The sequence below is a fragment of the Aythya marila genome, assembly GCF_965140915.1.
Source record: "Aythya marila genome assembly, chromosome: 3".
In the NCBI taxonomy this organism is placed as follows: domain Eukaryota; kingdom Metazoa; phylum Chordata; class Aves; order Anseriformes; family Anatidae; genus Aythya; species Aythya marila.
The window spans coordinates 16,486,745-16,508,777 of record NC_139044.1 but is presented as its reverse complement, the minus strand read 5'-3'; the positions used below and the strand labels follow the sequence as shown (position 1 = coordinate 16,508,777).

The window sequence follows — 22,033 nt, the reverse complement described above, 5'->3', positions numbered from 1 at the left end:
TAAGTGCATTACCTTCCTCTATGGCTTCACTGTACAACTAAGTTAATTTCTTAAACCGTATTTCTCAAAATTACCTGCTTCTTCCTGCAGCATATTCTAATTCTTTGTCAGATACTGAAGCAAATTGTTCCTTGCCAGCATTTTTTTTTTCTTTTTTGGACCCATACCATTGCATAAATATGAAACGAATATTTCTAAGCTTGGCTATAAGAAACTTCAGCAGATCCTTTCTCCAGCCCCCAAATTACTCTTTAGCAGCCTGTTAACATTTACTATTTAAGTAGATCCTCTCAAATAACGAGTCTCATGCTGAGCTTCTTCTTGTATACCTTAACTAATAAATTGTCATGAATCCCTTGACTGAACACATAAAGATGTGTTCTTCTGCCTCATGTTTAAGAAACAAACAAACAAACAAATAAACAAAAAAACGCCCAGATAAAATCAAACAAAACCTGGAAGTACTGAGCTGTATTTGTTTAGCTGTACTTAATGTTTTGCTAACAAAACCTAATGAGTGCTTAGCTTAGCCTCAAAAATAAAACTGAATACATTATTGGCCAGAACCTGAAGAAAGAAATTATTGTTGATAATAATTATCATACTTGGCACTTTTCTTTTTCAGAAAATGCTTTATCAACATTAACAAATTAATGAAAATGCAGTGGTATTTCATGCCCTGTGAATCTCATCTAGTCCAGTTTTTAAGCTTTGCTGCTTCTATAATAGCTGGCCAAAGAATTATAATCATTAATGCTCTGTGTTTAGATGTACAGTCAAGCTTGCTTTAGTGAGGAAAATGGTAGTCTTAATTTACTCTCTGACAAATATTGTCAGTATAGGGTGCTTAGTCAAATAGCAGTGAACGCTTCTTCTTAATGGAGATGTGTTTGTTCCTGTTTAATTAAATAGGCTTCACTTCCATTAAATAGGCTTCACTTCTTCATCACCGCCTTCATCATATTCTTGACTTCTTCATCACCACCTCTTCAGTGGTGACCATGTCATTGTCTACAGATGGGTTATATGCAAATCCAGTTGTGAACAGTATGTATTAGCAAAAAAACAAAACAAAACAAAAACAAAACAACAAATAATAAAAAATAGACATTGCTTTTGCCTGCAGTGAAACCCAGCATGCTCAGCTGAAAGCAGAGTAAGTCTCAGGTTTAGATGTCTCCATCTCATACTCAACATGTAGCACAGAAACATAGCAGCTGTTTAATGTGAAAAAATGGTGGACAATCCTTCTTTTGTGATAGAGAAAACATGAAGCTCGCCGGATTCAAAATACTCAGTAGCTCTCAGAACAACCTTATCATTATTATGCAGCAGGGACTACTCTATTTTTCATTTTGGTCAATGGACTCTGTCTTTTCATCTCTGGCTTTTCTCTCTTTTCCTTTCCCAGAGATCTGAAATAAGATGGGTGCATTTATAAGTGACATCATCAATTTCCTTTGCACTGATAAGTAAAATCAACTTTTCTTTTCAGCAGAAAGAAAACATCTCTGCCATTTGTATGTTATTGGCCTGTCTTTTATAAAACGTTATGCCATTCTTAGCTAGGCAATCTGCTATAAATATAGCCACGCGGCAGTACATTTTACAAACAGCTTGTCAGGACAGAAATAAAAAAAAACTAGTGTTAGAGAGAAAAATAATTTGGCACTGATTAGCCATTTGCATTTGTGCAAACTGACTGCAGAACTGTGTGGAAGAGGTTGCAAGCTGCTCTCCTTCGCCCTGCATGCTCCCTGTCAACATCTCCACGAGTGTCATAGAACAGAACCATAGAATCACAGAATCATTATGGTTGGAGAAGACCGCCAAGATCACCTGATCCAACCATCATCCTACTACCAATGTCACCCACTAAACCATGTCCCTCAGAACCACGTCCAACCTTTCCTTAAACACCCCCAGGGACAGTGACTCCACCACCTCTGTGGACAACCTGTTCCAATGCCTGACTGCTCTTTCTGAGAAGAAATGCTTCCTCATTTCCAACCTAAACTACCCCGGGACAACTTGAGGCTATTCCCTCTAGTCTTATCGTTTGTTATCTGCTAGAAGAGGCTGGTCCCCAGCTCCCCACACCTTCCTTTCAGGTAGTTGTAGAGAGCAATATGTGAGGTCATTGTGGAACCCTTAAGGGAGAGGCAAGGGGGATTCCAAAAGCAGAGGAGGGCCTGGGAAGTTCCTGCTGCCCCTACCCACAGGTTTGCCAGGATAGAATGGAGGAGAGCAGTTATTCCCCCGCCTCCCAACAACATGGTCGTGCACTTCTCTTGTGCCAGGAGCAGCCTCAGGCTCCCTCATGGCCCTGCCCTGGTGCCACAGCAGGAATTGGAACCTAAGCCTCTTTGTCCTCCAAGCCTATGTGAACACCTTGAAATTCTCCAAAGTTTTTGAGAAAGGTTGTGAGAAGAGGCAGGAAAGCAAGGGCTTTATCTGATGCCTGTCTTTTCCATAACTATCAGAACTACTTCTTACTGCATTTTCATTGGACTCAGACTAGAATCATGTTTTGGCATCTGCAGGTGAACCCACATCAACCCTGCAAAGCCAAAAAAAAAGCAGAAGTGACCTGGGGCACCTCTGGAGACATGCCTAACCATGATTTGGGGCAGAAAGAAAGCCTAAAGGAGCTGCAGATTTCTTCTTGTCCTCTTGCACATGTGCTGGCAGTGTGGGGATCCCAGCAAAAATATCCAAGGAAGCCACTGAATGCCTTGCTTGTCACAGCCCATTATTTTTCAAGCAACTTTTCATTAGCACAGTTTATTAAAAGCAGGTGATTAATTCCACATGATGTAACTCAGTTTTAAATGTCCTGTTTAAATGTCCTCAATGAAATGCTGCTTCTTAACACATAGCTTTTCAATTTCTGCTATGACTTAGAATGCTAGCAGTAGCATAATAATTACAGATGAAGTACAGAGAAGGGCAGTTGAATGTTCAATGATAAGGAACAGCTTCCAAGCCAGGAGAGATTATCAAGGGCACTGTTCCTCAGCATCGGGAGGAGATGGTCCACATAGAGTGAGGTAAATGTTAGTGAAAAGTTGAATGTTTATTTGTTAGTTCTCCTACAGCACTGTTATGAGGCGTGCTGTAAAATTACTGGGCAGCAGGTTTAAATGAAAATAATGGATTACTTCGTGTGGTTTGTAATTCAGTTGCAGAACTCGTTGCTGCTGGCCACTAGAGACCAATCATTTAAATGGCTTCAAGAGGAAATTGGCTCATTCATGGAAGGGAGTTCTGCCAGGGCCTATTAACACACCGAGATGTTTAAAAACAGAAATGCTCAGGAGCTGGTGTTTTGGTGGAAGTATTGCTGTACAAGCTCCTGGCTCTTCTAACCCTTTAACACTTGGAGACAACAGTTGTCAGAGGGATCCTTAGTATGATCCAGTTGCAGCCATTACAATGTGTGAAGTGCTCATCTGGAAGTGACAGTAAGCACTACATGTCCTTGTACAAGCATTTGGTCAGCAAGACATGCACTGAGCAGGGCTGTGTGTTCTAAGGGTATGGAAATGGAGATAAAGCAGTTAATGTACCTGTTCCAATCTGCATATCAGCAAAAAAGAGTCCTAAGGACTTCTCTCACCTCAGTCTTGTGATTCAGAAGGTGGCGAATGGCCTTTTAAATGACAATTCAGGATACAGACTTTCATCAAAGCATCTATAACAAAAATCTTGCGATAGATGAGCAGTTGTTCTAACATGAGAAGATATGACTTCCCAAGTGATCTCGGTGTCTTAGGTACTACACGGAGCACTTTATTTTGTAGTGATCAACATTTTTTTAAAGACCAATCACAAGCACATCTGTGGAAAGTAAATACAGGAGAAAAAAGGTGAAGAGAGTTTCCACAATTCCCTGTGTTTTGCAATCCAGCATCCTCATTTTAGAAAGGCAGGTTGGTTTGGTGGGAATTTCCCCACTAAAGTCTTTCACACCTTGTGGCTGTGCAAGAAGTATTTGCATTGTTATTATAATACTGTTCTGCTGAGCGCCACTGTATGAGCACCAGAAGAACTTCTCAGTGAAAAGAAAGGATTGTGGATTTTCTTCTGTGGAGTATATGTGTGGGGTGTAAAGCAGCAAACTAAGATAATGATTTTTCTAGTCTTAAAAATTGCATAGTGTTGTCACCTAAAGAGTTGGTATGAAATACCTATAAGATACTAGAATGCAAAAAAAGTAATTTTTGTAATTATTACAGAGGACAGAGAAAAGAAAGCCTTTTAATGAAGCATAATAGCTATATAACCATTGTTATATAATAATTTTCCTAATCTGAAAATGGACTGAGCTTTAGATTTTTGATGAGATGGAGTGATAAGACATACTTCCAACACAGCTGTAGATAATGCTATTGTGTGGATGATTATCCATCCATAATTAAGGGCATCAGATTCTGCCTTCCTTTTCACTTTTGCACAGATCACTCCTTTCAAAACTACTTAGATTTTCACCTGTATACAAAGTGGTAGAGATCTTGGAGAAAAAATATTATTTTATCCAGTTTACCCAGGTGGATGTTTGGCTTCATGTCTATATCAGTGTCTGTGCCATGGTTGCAGTGGTGCTGGAGAGCTCCAGCCCAAGAGACAGGGTTGCAGGGTTCAGCTCCTGATCTTGCTGGTGAAGTACAATTCATTTTTGTTAAAGACTTCATGGCTTGCAGGAAAAGCAATCCCTATTTCATACACTGAAAGGAAAATAGTAGCTGGAGAGTGTTGTGCAGCCTTGTTTTTTTTTTTTTTTTTTTTTTTTTTTTTTTTTTTTTTGAGGTTTATGTTTGGGCCCTCCTGAGAGTAACTGTACTCTGTGGATTTAAAAAGAAATGGTGGCCCCACTGTGCTCTTTGATCTGGCAGACCTCTGGGGTTAAGTTTTTCCAAACATAAGCTTTACAAATCTTGGGTTGAGTCCTTCGCTTGAGGGTCACACAGACTGAGCTACTGTGGTTCTCCACCATGTCCTGGCCATAGCTGGAAATGAGACCAACACAGACGTAGCTAGGACGATTGGCAGCTGCTCTTCAACGTTGCAGAAAATGTTCTCTAATGGTGCTCAGGTCTTGCTGACTCAGCATCTATTTTTTACATAGAGTTTTTCAAGCAAATAATGGCATTTTTCCAAGTAGTTGACCTTATCCTCCTGGCCTTGGAAAAACTACTAATCTGAAGCAAGGAAGCTGCAGAAGGACTTGTCTGAGGAAGAAACTATTTTACTTTGCAATATTAATAGTCCTGTATTAGATTTACCATGTTTCAGGCTAGATGGTTTAAAAAGCATCTGGATTTTTAACTGGGGACTCTCCTTCCACCTATTTGGGAACAGTTAAAATTTGGGGTTACCTAGCAGCTATAGGTGTTTATTTGTATGAGGAGGGAGACTCATAAGTATTCCTTATATCCTCAGGAAAAAAAGCACTGTAGCAATACAGAAATAAGCTTGGGTTCATAGGCATGACTTAAGACTCTCATTGTGCTGATCATGCTGTTTCAGTTAAGATTTACGCGTTTTGTTATTGAGGTTGGTGGAGTCTCAATAAATCATCTTGATTTAGAGACAACACAGTCTGACAGAGTCAGTAGTTAGCCTTACATCATTAAGAGAATAATGCGGAATAAATGTTCTGTGAAAACAAATTAATTTCTTGTCTTTATATTCCTATGAGACATTCTAAAGTGACTGGAAGGGACTGGGAACTGAAAATCACGGATGGAAAAATTTGTTATTATTATTCCTTTGGGGGACATGATCATCTGTGCTAGCAGACCTTTCAACAACTCATCTGTGATGATCAGCGATTATAATTATTTCTGTGCCTTCTTTTAAAGCTTCTTTTGGTATGAAATTGATAAGATACAATGTCATAATTTACAATTTTAAGGGTTTAAAAAATATTATCATAATACACTTTTGAATAGTTTTTCTTACATTTTTTTAAAGGTTTAATATATCTGTGGAGGCACTTCATAAGTGTATTATTGACATAATATTTTTAGTGATGGCACCAGGATAGGGGAACATTAAAGTTTATCATGAATAAACTTTATATCATTGCATTATTCATCTCTGCCCTGAATTTTTAATACCATTTATTTGTACACTAAATATATTACATGCAATTTTGGTGGAAATAAATATTCTTCATTCCAGCCAACCAAAGTCCAACTGGTATTTTGCATTGGATATAGTCAATCATTTTTTTTAATGGTTACTCCTGTCCATTTTACATGGTTCATGTTACTAGGATACCACTAAAATGGAGCTGAAGAGCTTCAAAGAGCCAGAGGTGGGGCTCTCTAGACTGAGGCTGGCTGGTCTCCCACAGACCTTGTATAGCTTACTGAATGCAGGACCCAAATGGTTTCTGTCAAACTGGAGCCCACACCAAAGACAAGAGAGGAACTTACTTCCTGGCTCAGTACAATGCGATCAATTCAATGACTTCCTTGTCAAAATAACATACGTGTTGAGATATGTGAGTACATGTAAACAGCTTGCCACAATGTCTGACATCTCATTAAGAAATTATATACATTTTTGATGAAACATAGTCGCCTTAATTATTTTTCAGAATTCAGATAGCATGTCATGATTTCCTGCTTCACTTTTTTTTTTTTTTTGCATGACTTCTGTTGGTGGTTTGTTACTCAGTAAACTTTTTAGCAGCTAGTTTTGAAAAATTGTCTTTGAATTGGTGATGGATTGCACTCTCCTCCATCTCTGTCAGAGATTAAAACAGGCCTTGCATTCATGAATCTCCACCTTGTGGGTGTCACAGTGGTGCTGATCTAAAATGGACATTGACAATGAGTCCACTTAACTCTTTGGAATAACTTCACCTTCAGCCTGCTGGATTATATTCTGTTTTTAGTGAAACCAATACTATGTGATTGAAGAAAGCAGCTTATGGACTTTTTACAGGGGAGAATTTCTCTTGTAATGTTAGAGCCACGGGAGGCAAGGATATGATTAAGATAACAAGGTTGTTACTACGATAACAAGACTGTTATTTTAATAAGGAGATCTTTCTTATGTATAAGTAAATCTGTATATTATTACAGCTACATAGATAGTATAAGAAAAGAACAATCTACACATGTTACTTAGGACTTGTAAGTGCCAAAATGATGATAAGAAACTCAGTGGTGATTTAAAGAGCAGGGATCTATTTTTCCTAGTTTAAAAAAAAAAAAGCAGTGAAAGAGCATGAGCAGGGGGAGAGATACTTTGATCAATTTTTCATTTCCAATGTTGAAATAATGTTTAAACACGGTTTCTGGGATCTTCCTGAATTAAGTATTACAGTGCTGTAACCATGTTCTGGCTGATTCAATGCAGGCATCTTGACAATCTCCTCTCTTTCTTTTCTGGAGCTACCTCTCAGTCCCATCCAAAGCAACAGCAGTAGTAATGTGGCTGTTCAATTACACCTGACAAGTAGTATCACAATAATGATAATGCAGTATTACTGCAGATTCTTCTGTGACAATTTGATAGGGACGCTTTGCCTAACATTTAATCAGCTGAAGATGATAGGCAAACTTATGACTCAAGACAATTTAACTGAATTACAGAGGAGAAATAAACGTGGGATTTCTGGTCCAAATAAAATTATCTGGTAGGAATGCCATTCAAACTGAAGACACAATAGATTTCAAATTTGCTATGGTGCTATTGCTGTTTTGTGAGAAACATCAGAAAGCATTTTAGTATCATGCTTAGTTTTCTGAAGCTGCTAATGTAAGCTACAGTGTTGTTCTGTTATTTAACCAGCTAAGCTACTAGAAAATTATTATAAACCATGAAACCTAAGGCTAACAGGTGCTTGGACTGAATTTGTAGTCGTGAGACACAGTGTTCGACCTTGGAGGGTCCCAAGGCATGACAGAAACATCCTATGTATGGACATCAAGTGAAAATAGTTAAAGATAATTTTTGTACTAAATTACTGCACTTTCAAGTTTGACAACTTTTTAGGGTGTTATTCTTCCCAGGCTGTCTAAAGGACGGGCATATAAAAAAGGAAAGCTAAAACAGCTTGCTAAGGAACAGGAAAATTGCCGCAGTGCTGTAGGTGTGCTTCAAGAGTCAGGTCTTTGGATGGGAGGCAGACATTTTGGGGCAGATTCAGCTCACCATTCTTTCAAAATCCATAGCAGTCCATCCAAGTTACATTTTCCTCTCTCTTCAGGGTATACCTCAATAAATGAATTTTACAGTATAATCCAAATTTTCTCAGTTCAGAATATGGGCAAAAAAAATCCAATTATGTGATGGATTTTCTGGAAAATTATCTGTTTATAGAATCATAGAACGGTTTGGGTTGGAGAGGACCTTAAAGATTGTATAGTTTCCCCCTCCCTCCCCGCCATGGGCAGGGACACCTTCCACCAAACCAGGTTGCTCAAAGCCCCATCCAACTTGGCCTTAAACACTTCCAAGGATGGGGCATCCACAGCTTCTCTGGGCAACCTGTTCCACTGCCTCACCACCCTCACAGTGAAGAACATCTTTCTAATATCTAATCTAAACCTTTTAGCTTAAAACCTTTACTCCTTGTCGTATCACTGCTCTCCCTGATGGAGTTTCTGCTCATCTTTCCTGTAGGCCCCCTTTAGGTACTGGAATGCTGCTGTAAGGTCTCCCTGGAGCCTTCTCCCAGCTCTCAGTCTGTCTCTGGAAAGGCGCTCCAACCTTCTGATCATCTTTGTGTCCCTCCTCTGGATCTACTCTAACAGATGTGTCTTTCCTGTGTTTCCCCAGAGCTGAACACAGGTGGGGTCTCATGAAAGTGGGGCAGAATCACCTTTTCCAATCTGCTGGACTCTCCTTTTAATGCAGCCCAGAGTGTGGTTGGCTTTCTAGGCTGCAAGCACACATTGCTGCCTCATGCTGCGCATCCATCAGCACCCACAAAGTCCTTCTCCACTGCTTTCTATACACTTGTCACCCAGCTATTATTCATGTTTGTGATTGCAAACCTTTGTGCAAACTATTTAATTCTTGCTAATCTATAGATTTTTTAGTTCTTGGACTTAACTGCTGCCTAAAGAGAAGCAAACTCTTATGCTTTTGTCTTGTTCACTTATTCATACAAAAGAGGCATGCTATTCCCACCACCACAGCCTGCTAATAGATTATTTCTTTTATCTTTAATTGCCTTTGTTTGCTGAGGCTGTCACACAGTTTTGAGATTGCACTCTTGTGGCTGTAACTCCATATCCTTTTTAGTATCACTTTCACTGACAGCAGACACCAAATGGGTATGTTTCAGTTCGTTCTGTAATTTTTCTGCCCTTGATGATCTCTATCTATGGAGTAATTTGGACTTTTATGTCTGTGGCAGCTGAAGTGAAGCTGTGTTTCACCAAATGATCTTAACACTTTATTACTTTTAGTCCTCCTACGTGATCTCTTATATAACTTTATGAAGGGTACATTTCAAACTGGTGCAGTCAGTGCCCCCAGCAGGGCCACTTCTCTCTCTCTGTGGGGAGACTGTGGAAGGGCTGAGCCTGTTTAGGGCTTTGCTGGCCTCATGGGGAAGACTCATCTTGCCCTTGAGCTTTGGAGTGGGCAGGATGGGAAAGGATTACCACAAAATACCCACCCACAAGACTCCTTGCCATCTGACTGAAAAACAGATCTGACTTGCACGCTGACCTGTGGTCACGAGCACGAAGCAATATTTTTGGTACTGTTCCAAGGGCAGGTGAGTACACTCCTGGCTATTTAACAACATAGTCAGATAATTTCAGTTTTGCATCTGCCTTGGCACTGGCATGACTTCACCATTGTGAGGTGACCTCAACATGGGACAACTGCACATAAAGCCACAAAGAATACTCTAGAGGTGAGACGTGATAAAGCGAGCTGTAAAATAGATGGCTGTGCCTGATGATGACACCACCAATTACTTGAGCAGCTCAACACTGGTGTGTGCAAAGGCTCCATCCTAAATTCTCACAGTACTTCTAGGCCTGTGACTCACTGGAATCTTTTCTAGATGTAGGTTTTTATACATAAAAACATAGACTAATCAAAAACAGTGTGTTTTTCTCTCTGCAGCATTTCCTAGCTGGTAGAACTATTTGTCATAGCTTGGCAATGTCTGCCCTCATTTTAAGAAAACGAATCTACAGCCGGTAAGGTTTCAGATCTCTGTTAAAAATGTCTCATCTCAAAATCGCTTCAGTAGAACCCTCTTTCCTCTGCTGAATGCTGCAGTGAGCTTCTAAAAGAGCAATGCCCACAGTTTGTCTCTGGCTGTAACTTTCACATCACTGTTACACAGCCAAAGGCAGAACTGGTTCTCAGATACTTGTGTTAGACATGGGGCCAGTATTAAATATGTACTAATGGGTCCATAGCCTCAAAATACACACTTTCTTAGTAAGGCAATCCTGAAATGAAGCATTGAGGCCTGATTTTGACAGGCAAACACACTGAGCATGTCTATATTGCACAGCTAAATAAAGGCTTTTTTTCCCATTCAGAGACAACATCCCTCAGAAGAGAAAAAAAAATCATGTACTCCATCAGCATTGTTCATTAGAACAATGTCAAGGCAGAATACACTGTTAGGCAGTGCTTTGGTGAGGCATTTATAACAAATCATTGATGTGCAGCTGTTATCCCAACATGGTAGCACTGCCACAATGGATGTGGCAATTGTGTCAATGTGCACTCAGACTTTGTAGATTTTTTTCCTACCTTTCTCTTTGTCTTTTTTTTTTTTTAACTCTCACACTTGCTTTCACATACAAAAAAAAGGGACATAGTGTGCTACCTGTTCTTGTCCCTATCTACAGTCCAAATTTTTCTTTCCCCAGTGTAGGCAGTCCCATCTACTATGACATCTATCTAGAAGAAAATGTCTCTTCATTCTGTATGGAAGAGCAATATCATTTACAAATAAATCAGTAGCAAGTGCGCACAATCCTGTATGAGAATACTCGGTGGCATTTTTTTTGAAACCCTAAGAGAAAGTATGAGAAGGTAGAATCATAGAATCACAGAATATGCTGAGTTGGAAGGTACACACCTGAATTCATGATTGTTTTCCACGCAAAATTGCCTCTCAATATTATTTCCCAGCTTTTCACACAGAATCACACAGAATTTCTAGGTTGGAAGAGACCTGAAGATCATCGAGTCCAACCTCTGACCTAAAAGTCAGAGTATTTTAGATTTTAGATAGTATTTTAAGAGTATTTGCCCAATGCATGCCTCTTGCATTAAAGACGAAAAAAAAATTGAAAGGGAACGGAAACAGCTTTCAGAACTCCTTCTGATACTGTAAGTCAAAGAGACAGGCAGACAAGTGAAATTCCTCTTCAGAAAAGAAGAATTGCCATTATTTATTTATTTATTTATTTATTATTTTGTAGACACAAGCAAGATTGGAATGAGGGCCACGATTTTAAATTGCTCTTTTTATGTAAACCAGACTTTAACGTATGGTCAGCCATTGTCACAGTTAGAAGATGTTTGTTTTAGCATGGAAAGTTACAAATGCAAGGAGAAAAGCAATAACAGTTGGTTTGAAAAGGCATCTGTGTGTTTTTTGTATTAGCTTTGAAGACATGTTCAGATTTCCTCTTAATTACATAAAAAGTACCTATGTGATAATTGTAATTATCCATTGTTAGCTGAGATGTCCCTTAACTGAGTATTTTATGCTTGTATTAATGTTCTCTTCCTCCCTTTTTATCAGACCACTTCATTTTAAACTAGAAACATTTCATATGGCAAGGGATTAAAATAAACCCTAAGTGCGAAGATCCTAACAATTTGGTTGCATGGCATGAAATGGAAAAGCACAACATTTTCCTGAGAAAACATTTTTCACAGAAAAAAAGGTGATTTGACAAAGCATGGGCATTTGAGGGAAAACATTCCTTGCAGTCGAAACTTTCGGCAGAGTGTGAAAACAATTTTCTCCTCAGGTTGCCCAACTCTCCTGCTCATAAATGGAACAGTTTGCAGTCACCCTGCTTTCCTGCAAAGTGCCTGCCTGCCTAAATAGTTTGGCTATTTAAAGCAGCCCTATTGCCTTAGAAGTCATGCCTGTTTTAAAAGGCATGGTACTTGTTACTTTTGTTTTACTGTTAGAACCTTTACTTCATTTAATTTTTATTTTGTAATTTCTGCAGCACTCACAAGTGAAAGTAATACATTAACCTGCGCTATACATGCAGCAGTGAGCTAATAAATAATATATCATATTTCTGTTAGCTGGGGACATTATTTTTTGTTCATGTCAGCATCAGCAGAACTGATTGCTCAGCGTGAGCATGTCAGTGAGCTGGCAACAAATCTCTGTATTGTGCTTAGCCTCAGAGTTACGATTCTGCTCTAAAGGACATTAATAATAATAATTTTAAAAAGCCAAGAAATACAGCCACTTAACACTCCCAAATGCCTGGGAGACAGGTTAGGAAAGTGTTTAATTGCCAAAGTATTTCAGGAGGAAAAGCAACTTCATAAGAAACTTCAGAAATACTTCTAGGCTTTTGGATAAGAAAAGTATGTGTTTCATTCATAGCTGCTATATTACAAAGCATTTCAGCACACATCTAACTTCAAGCAAGCAAATACTTTGATGAAACTGAAGCCTGTGAATCACATAGTTTGGCTGTATTTATTGCTTTGTTCTTAGATGTGACACCTGTTAATACATGACATTGAATCAAACGCTCCACTGCATTATGATGGTTTTCATTCTTCAGGATCCCTATGAAAATAAAATGGATTAAGAAAGGGAAAGAAAACTGCTGGGCAACAGCAGCTGGGATGGAGGAGTGATAAAATGTGAGAAAAACAGCCCTGCAGCCCCCAGGGCCAGTGCAGCATGGAAGCAGGTGGATGTGGCCTGGAGGAGGCTGCGGCCCATGGAGAGCCCCCACAGGAGTTATCTTTACATATTTCTTTGCAGCAATGATACAGTACAGGCATTATTCCCCCATTTTATGGAGAAATGCTTTTGCATTTTCTGCTTCTTCTAAGCTGCTGTATCATTCTTGCTTTTTGTGTGTGTGTGTGTCTGTGTCACATTACCTGGATTCATCACTGCCAGAAGACAGCCAGGATTTCTCCGCTCATCTTTGTATCTCATGATACAATAATTTTCTCCTCTGATGCCAGTAGATCTTATTTTAAAATATCTTGCTTGTGTCTCGAGCAAAGACATTCTTAGACTTAATGACCTTTATCTGAAATGTGAGAACACTGACATGAAAAAGGACAAAAGCATGAAAAACAGTAGAGGTTAAATATTATTTCTGCAAGTCCACTAAGAAAAGGGCATATAACTATTGCTTGTTTTCCCAGGTCATTTTTAATATTCCAGCTAAACATGAGAGGGCACTTCTTTACTGTGGGGGTGACAGATCACTGGAACAGGTTGCCAAGAGAGGTTGTGGAGTCTCCTCTGCTGGAGATATTCAAAACCCACCTGGATGCCATCCTGCACAATGTGCTCTAAGTGATCCTGCTCAGCAGGGGGTTGGACTAGATGATCTTTAGATGTCCTTTCCAACCTCAGCCATTCTGTGATTCTGTGATAGCAAGGAATATCTAGTCAATTGCCCCAGACTGAATACTCCAAAAATTCCTTCACAGCCATGTCTGACACGCATGCTGGCTGCTCGCCTACGGGGCCCAGCAGAAAGCCCTTCTGGCTCTCTTCCATGCAGGCTATCATGGATTACTGGAGTGGGGACCATGCTGAGGCAGCTCTCCGCTGGCAGTGGGGGGCTACAACCTGGCTGATGCTCTGCAGATGCTAATCTTGTGTTGCTCCAGCTGCCAGAGGTACTTCCTAACCTGTCCAAATTGCTCCTTTGACTTCCAGTGTGAAAGTTTCCCTCCTCCTCTTTGGGGGTGGAGTGTGTAATTGTGTGGTATTACACGTCAGTCATCACAAAGGAACCCACTGAGCATTTCCATTAAGATGGAAACTTGCAGGCAACTGCATCAAGATAAAACATCCCCATCTTACTCTTTTTGAGAAGTGCATACAGCTATAGTTCAATAAATGCTAAGAATTTTAATTGCCAGGTCTGGGGAATTAGAAGGCTTTCATTTGTGCTGTGACAGGTGGCCATTGCACAGAAATGTGAGAATGAAAGCATTCAATAGTAACTGGTTGCTAACAGACTGACAAAATATTTCAAGTGAGGCAGGAAAATGTGGCAGCAGAGGAAACTAGATGAGCCAGGCACTCTGCCATAGGTGAGCGAGAAGAGCATCAGACCTTTCCTGGGTTAGCGGAGCTATGTGTTCTAGTGATGCTGTTTTCCTTCCTACTTGCAGTCATTATTTACTGTGGCTGTGCTATAAAAAACACTGGGCAGCTATTTTCAGTGCAGTGTACATATCCAGGAAAGCTCATCAAATTCAGATGCATTTCTTGAGCTGAATGATCTTCCCACCAGACGGCAAATATTTAAAAATGATTTTCATCTTTTCAGCTGGCAGCAAAATGGGCAGAGATGCAAATATATTAATCTTTCTTCTGTTCTCACTGACAAAGTATGGATCATATATTACAGTGGGTATTATAGCTATGTGCATCAAAGAGCAATGTCTGCTTTTCATTGAACAGTCAAAGCCTGGGGTTTTCTGAAAAATGTTTCTCAGTGCTTTCTAGAAGGGGACAGTGCTCCATGCATAAACCTGAGGGGATGGTTATATAGCCACAAAGCCCAACTCCACCTCTTTGATAAATCTCAATCTTAAAACATCATTTAAATTATGTCAGAAGACGCTCTTCTGATCTCTGGCACACCATAACTGTACACAACCAAGCCAGCAAGAAAGTCTGTTTGCTGCCACCATTCCCTGTCTATCCACCAAGACAGAACGTTTGCATTAACTGGAAAGTTCATTTTCTAATAGTCTTGTATTGGGTTTTGGTGGCAAGGGTTTGGTAATGGAGGGCTGCAGGAGTGGCCTCTGTGAGCAGAGCCCAGCAGCTGCCCCACGTCAGATCAGAGCCAGCTCCAGCTGGCTCCAAAGTGACCCAGAGCTAGCCATAGCTGGGCCAATGAGCAATATTGGTTGTGCCTCTGGGAGAGCAGATTTAAGAAAGGGAAAAAAAAAAATGCTGGGCAGTATCAGCTGGGAGAGAGAGGAGTGAGAATCAGCCCTGCAGACCCCAAGGTCAGTGCAGAAGGAGAGCAGGAGTGCTCCAGGCACCTGGGCAGAAGATCCCCTGTGGCCTGTGGAGAGCTTGAAGAGCTTTTGAAGGGCTGCTGCCTATGGGAAGCCCCTGCAGGATCAGTTTGGGAAGGATGGCATCCCACGGGAGGGACTTCTGTTCTACTCTGTTACTAGTAGGCAATAAATTACATTGATCTTCCTATGCTGAGTCTGTTTTGCCTGTGCTGATAATTGGTGAGTGGTCTCCCTGTCCTTATCTCAATGCTTGACCCCTTTCCAGTGTATTTTCTCCCCCTTTTTCTTTAAGGAGGGGTAGTGAGAGAGCAATTGTGGGGGTGTTCAGCTGCCCAGCAGGGTAAAACCACCACAGGTCCTCAAGCAACTTCCTTGGGAAATTCAGACTGACTAGGGCCTCCTATCTGAGTCATTAAAAATGGAAAATACCTTCTAAAATGTCCATTTAAGAAACAACATTATAACTCTTGTGGAAAATGAACTGAAGAAATTAAAGAGGTACTTGCAAGGTTGATAACTGAATATTTTTGAAGTTGTTTTTTTTAGTGTTGCTTTTTGCATGGTTTTCTTTGTGTGTGCATGGTGTGCGAGTCACAAAGCAATTTTATAAACTGTAAGCATGAGGGTTTCTATTCTATTTGCTGGCTGAAGGTAGTCTGAATATTGGGAAATTATCTTGGTCATTTTGGCTTCGTGTCTTCAGGTTTATTTTCCAGGACATTTCATTTATCTGAGAAGACTACAGTTTGGAGCTTTTGGCATGGCTGAAGCTTGGGGGTCACCTTTTGTTCAGGTCACAGTGTTAGGAAGGGTGTTCCCTTAACTGTGGCCTTCACTCTTCATTTTCACATGGGTATGGAAGTTTTCCATAGGTCTTAAAGTTAATTTGGAGGGAACTAGGGTTTTGTATAACTAAAGAATCATTAGTTTTGTAAATATTACGTATCCGTAAGTTGCCCAGAACAAAGAAATAAGCTGATGTCACTTCTGGCCATTGCCTTCTAGTGATGCTCATTGGTGGAGAATTCAGTTTAATGTTACTATTAAGATCAGGTATTAATAATTTTATTATGATTTTTTTAATAACACCTTATTTTTAATGTGTGTCCATTAAAAAGTTATTTTTATTGTGCCCATGGTGAAGACCTGTTTCCAAAAATCATTGGAAAATGTTTGAGGGTGGAATAATATTTGAAGCTGCCTGCAGGCCCATTGAACATTCAGTCCCAGAAATACACCAGTGGCCAGGCCAGTATTTAAGGTTGTATCAGAGAAAGCTTTATCTGTGACATGATCACAGGATAATAGAATAATTCAGGTTGGAAAAGACCTCTAAGATCATCTAGTCCAACCTTTAACCTAGTACTGAAGTTGACCACTAAGCCGTGCTACTAAGTCCTACATCTACATGTTTCTCAAAGACTTCAGGGATGGTGACTCAGCTGCTTTCCTGGGCAACCTGTTCCAATGCCCCAAAACTCTTTTGGTAAAGAATTTTTTCCTAATATCCAACCTAAACATCCCCTGGTGCAGCCTGAGGCCATTTTCCCTTGTCTTACAACTTGGTGCTTGGGAGAAGAGCCCAATCCACACCTTGCTGTAGGCTCCTTTAAGGTAATTATACAGTGCAATAAGGTCTCCCCGAGCCTTCTCTTCTCTAGGCTAAACAACTCCACTTCCCTCAGCTGTTCCCTTAAGACTTGTTTTCTAGTCCCCACACCAGCTTCATTGCTCTTCCCTGGACATGCTCCAGGGCCTCGATGTTCCTGTAGGGAGGGTCTCAAAACTGAACGTGGTATTCAAGGTGTGGAGGTACTCAGAACAGTGAGATTACTAGTTAGACTGAGCCTAACAGCTGTTCTCCCTATAGACAATTTCTGAAGGTTTCCAAGAGGTCCAACAGTCTACTGTGCTTGCCACTTTGCCTAACTTTTGATACAGCTGCTTTTACTGGGTATTGATAAGCTTACTATGGAGTCAGCACAAAAGATGTTTCTGTGGTGCACAGGTAGCCATCATTAGGATCTGCGGTGCCAGTCTTGCTCAAGGAGAGACAATAGGGACAACCAGAAGGCAGGCATTTCCAAAGAGAAGGAAGAGGAAGGAAAATAGCAACAATGCAAATTTTCGTGGGGAGAGAAACATGGCCATCCTGAAAGTATTGGCAAAAGAGAGAGGAGACTGTATGGCCAAGAAGCAAGAAATGATGCATCTGCATGATACGTTCTCATTTCTTTTGTTCTTTCTACTCTTTCTGTAGGAAGAAGCAGACAGACAAATAAAGGAACAGAATGTGCCATGGTGAGTGATGAAAGAAGCAAAACAACTCCTTAAGGAGTTAGTATATTCAAAGGGAGCTCTTCCCTTTGTGTTGCTGATCTTGGTGGTGCATACAGCTCTTGAATATACAATCAATTTTAATAAACCTGTGTAGCATATGTAATTGCCTTTGAAAATGTCAGATTTCTCAGAGCATCTTTTAAATTTATTCAGTCCACTACCCACAAGACTTATAATTTTGTTTCTTAAATGGCCATTTAAGAAGTTATTTTCCTTTTTTAATGGCTCTTATATAGGTGACTAGCTAGTCTGAATTTCCCAAGGAAGTTGCTTGAGGGCTATTACAAAATGAACTTTCCAGTTAATACAATTATTCTGTGTGGGTTACTTGTATTAGTCATAATGTGAATTGACATTACTTGAGCATACATTAACCTTCTCACTCCTCCTGCTGGGGTATTAGGAATTACAAGTATGTAGCTCAGAACAACCTTAAAAGGCTTATGTCATCCAAAGAAACTTGAATTACATTAGAATAATCAGCATTTTCTGGTGAATCTTTTTTATCCATTAATGTCATTACATGAGGTTTGAAGTCTTAGAAGTGTTTGGAGAAGAAAACATTTTCAATAAGAAAAACTGTACCAATGTTTGGCATTCCCTTACTTTAGAGGCTTTTTTTTTTTTTTTTCCACAGAAAGATAGAAAGTTGACCCTAAAATGGAATTTGTTCCTGAAGATTTCCTTCTCCTAAACAAGGTTTGTTTACATTTTCATTTTGACTCATCTGCATCTCTTCCTAAATTACATTGTCTTGTAAACCCATATTTTCTGAAGATGAATAACATGCCCCTATCAAAGTGTGCATCTTTCAGATGGAGGTGTCCTACTATCTGAGGAGCTGCTTTTACTGTTTGACCAGAAATGGGTCTAACGCTACAATTTCCCACTAGTAACATATTCTCCGCTTGTAACTAAACTTTAAATAAACTATGTTAGGGCACAAAGCCATAGAAAGCAAGGCAGGCTTCTCGGCTTGTTTCCAGTCCCATACAATGTGTGTCTCATGGCTGTTAGTTACCTAATGAACACAATAAAGTGAGGTGGTGCTGACATTGTGTTCCTCAAAGCTTCAGTGCATTGACCAAACTGTTCTCAGGTGTGAAGCACAGGCAGCACGTGGAGTATGTCCTATCAACTGCAATTTGGGACCTCTTGCAGGAAACACATCTATTTTCTGAATTACTGCATAACAAAGGAGATTTAAAGCAAGATGTGCTAAGTTGCCTTCTAGACTCTGTATAAAACCATCTGAGTGGTCAGTGACTTAAAGTACTCTCTTTTATGATGTGAAAATAGCAAAACAAACAAAAACTATAGGATGTCCTAGAAATACTCTAAGTACAGTGTTACGTACGTATGTTTCTAAGTGATTTATTGTCCTTAAAGCAGAATTTCAGTCTTCTCTCTAGACATCGTGCACAAAACAAAATGGGTTTGTAAAGACATTTGTACCACAGTAACTTTACATGAAAGTTTCATAGCTTATTTAATAACATTTTATCATTATTTTAGATTTATGTTGATATGGTTATATTTGTTACTATATTTATATTTTATTATTTAATAATGCATTTTATTAACAAATAGCCTAAAATGTATACATTTTCCAATATATTTTTATAAAATATGGGACTGTACTAATTCACTTTTTTTTTTTCTTGAGGGGGTACGTTCTTAAACATATTTCTCTACTATGAGATGCAATGGCATAGGAAGTTGTAAAATGTTCTTTATTTTCTTCACTTTCTCTTTTGTTATTACAACAAAATCTTTAGCCAGAACACTCGTTCCTAAGCTATAAGAAATAAAACTTTCTGATGTGGTTTTAGCTGTTGCTTTGCCATAATGCAGATTAACCCCCAGGGAGTTACCGTATAAGTATCTAAGGACTGATGAAATGTGAAAGTGGAAAGGCACAAGCAGACAGACTTGATTTTCTTCAGGTCTTCAGATATATGTAGTAGCAGAACTGGACCTAGAATTTTGTAGGGCCACAGCCTAAAATCAGTGACTTGCTTGGCTGTAATAGACTGTACCATCTTCAGAGCTTTTGCTTCTGCTTTATACTGCCATTTCCATCTGCTAGCCTCTATGATACATAAATAGTCTCTAGGTTTTCTCAGCATGCCTTATATTCAATCAAAATCTAAGTGGAACTTTGAGCTTTCTAGTAAGCAACACAGATTTTGTATATAAGATTCAGTATGGTATTTTTCCCATATTGTAGGCAATCACTTAGTAATAAAGTAGTTTTCGCAACATAATAAAATGTAGTAAAGATTGAGAGGCATCATTAGTCTTTACATTCATCACTGAAATGGACAGAGGGTGTTGATGCTTTTGGCTCTTATAGACTGCAGTGGTACCACATCAAAACCTGAACAGGTGCTGACCTTATGCAAGTGAATTACAGAAGAAAATTATAGCAGCAATTGCAAGGGTTATTTGTGTTTGAAACAGCCCAGAAAACTGGTAGGCATACTGCTGAGAGATATTAATGTAGATAACAGCTCCCTAACCGCTTCTAAATATAAGCTGCTGGCCTGGATTCTCCCTTCCTAAAGGCTAACCCTTTGCCATCCAACACTCATTTTGATGATGTACTAAAGATGGGACATAAGCCAGATAAAACTTTTGAAAACGTCCAGTGACTTACTGCATTCTTTGCAGTGCTGGAAATGTAAGATGCCTTTCTCTCTGTGTTTTACCCATTCTAAACCCCTCCCCAGCTGACACGATACATTTATAACTGACTTGTATATCTGTCTGGTAATCTTTTGAAACTTTGGAAGAGTCCAGAGAGCTCACTGACTCAGCATTAAGCACAGAAGGCGAGAGCTTCATGCACAGAGTTAGCTTGTTCTCTGCTAATGGGAGCTCCCTGCCTCTGAGACATATTGACTGGTATCAGGTCCGAGGCCTCATGTCCCACTGGCCTTCTGTGATGCTTGCATTGTTCAATAGCACAGCTGGAGAAGTTACAGTGCCAGTTGTTGTTATTCACAGTAGGTCTCCCTCCTACCCTCATGAAGTAGGAGTGTTAAACAACAGCCAGCCAGGCTGGCAGCAAAGTCTTGGTTGGTTCAGTTATTTATTTAAAATTGATTGGAAGCAGAAGTGTTGAGGTACTGATGGGTATCCTGCTCTTACCCTTGCCATCAGAGTGGTTCCAGAGAATGTTCATCAGTAGGATGATAGGTGCTTCATATTTATATATGTCCTATCCTCCCATGCAGAGAGTGCAGCACACTGGTTACCTCCTCCATCAGCAGGTGGAGGTAACATAGTCTGTTTATGCCTAACAATTTTTTATGTTGCTGAGTCACAGCCTTTGGATTGACTCAAGATTTCAAAGACACACACAGCTTGGCCAAGTGAGAAGTGCTGGAGAGCATCAACTCTCCCACCAGTGTTGTGCAGCATTACTTTGCAAAGGCTGGTGCAAGAACAAAGTCCAGGAGTGCATTAGGTGTTGAGGACTAGACTATAAAAGTTTCCTCTCAACTGGTTTGCATTCTGGCCAAACAGTCTGCCTCAGCTGCCAATATGGTCAAAAACGTTGCAGCTTAATTCACATTTCTGCCAAAACAAACCAATCAACCAACCAACAACAACAAAACCCTCAATTGAATAAGATTATCAATTAATTAATTGATTGACAGTTAATTGTCAATTTAAATAAATGCCATTTAAATAATGACAATTTTGTGACGGTTTCATTCACTGGTACTCAGCATATAATTGGCACACATTTCTGTAGGCAAAAAGGATAAAGGACATAAATTACAGCTGTCACTCATTGTGAGGATTGTGTTTTCTCTGTGTTGCAGTGCAGCAAAATGAAACCCAGCTCATGTTAAGAGCTGAGAACACGAGTGCCTTGTGTAAGTAACACAAATCCTGGGAGAGACTGAACTCAGCTACTGTGTCATTCAGTGTAGCTATGAAGCTGCTTGGAGATGAACTTGACAACACAACTGATCCTTGTAAAGTGGTACTCCGAACCTGGAAGTCATCCTACCCTAATGGTTTCCTGTGTTTGCTCTGCTTCCAAGTGAATAAGGACATTTTAAATGATAACAGCTAGGAGTCCATCCATGTTCCTTCTGTTCCCAAATTCTGCAAATATATATATAATATTTCTGACGATGCTTGTAGAAGAGTGATACTAATTAGGTTGTCTCTGCATGTCTACGATTTACTATGCAAAAAGTGATACCATCAAGAATATTTAATCTAACTTCCAAAAGTGCACTGAAATGCATTATGCAGAAACCCATCCTTGCCATTAAAATGAGTGGCAGGAGGGGAGAATGAATGTGTACAGCTCCATCAGAAATGGCCTCTATGTTTTCCATTTCTGATGTGCAGCGCAGTTTTTAAACGTTAAATACTGTCATCAGTAAGGACAGGAACTGGTTGATCACGAAGTAGTTTTCCAGCTGTCCATGTTTCCCAAAAAGACACACAGATT

The 22,033-nt window shown here is 39.7% G+C and overlaps 1 long non-coding RNA gene across 1 annotated transcript in view; it reads left to right on the top strand.

Annotated features, from left to right (window-relative positions):
• The window catches only part of LOC309876688, an 89,377-nt gene that overhangs the window by 47,829 nt on the left and 19,515 nt on the right, over nucleotides 1-22,033 (top strand). The window contains exons 2-3 of the long non-coding RNA XR_014317236.1: nucleotides 17,477-17,517; nucleotides 18,194-18,255. This is a non-coding gene — a long non-coding RNA (uncharacterized lncRNA). The remainder of the gene's footprint in view (nucleotides 1-17,476; nucleotides 17,518-18,193; nucleotides 18,256-22,033) is intronic.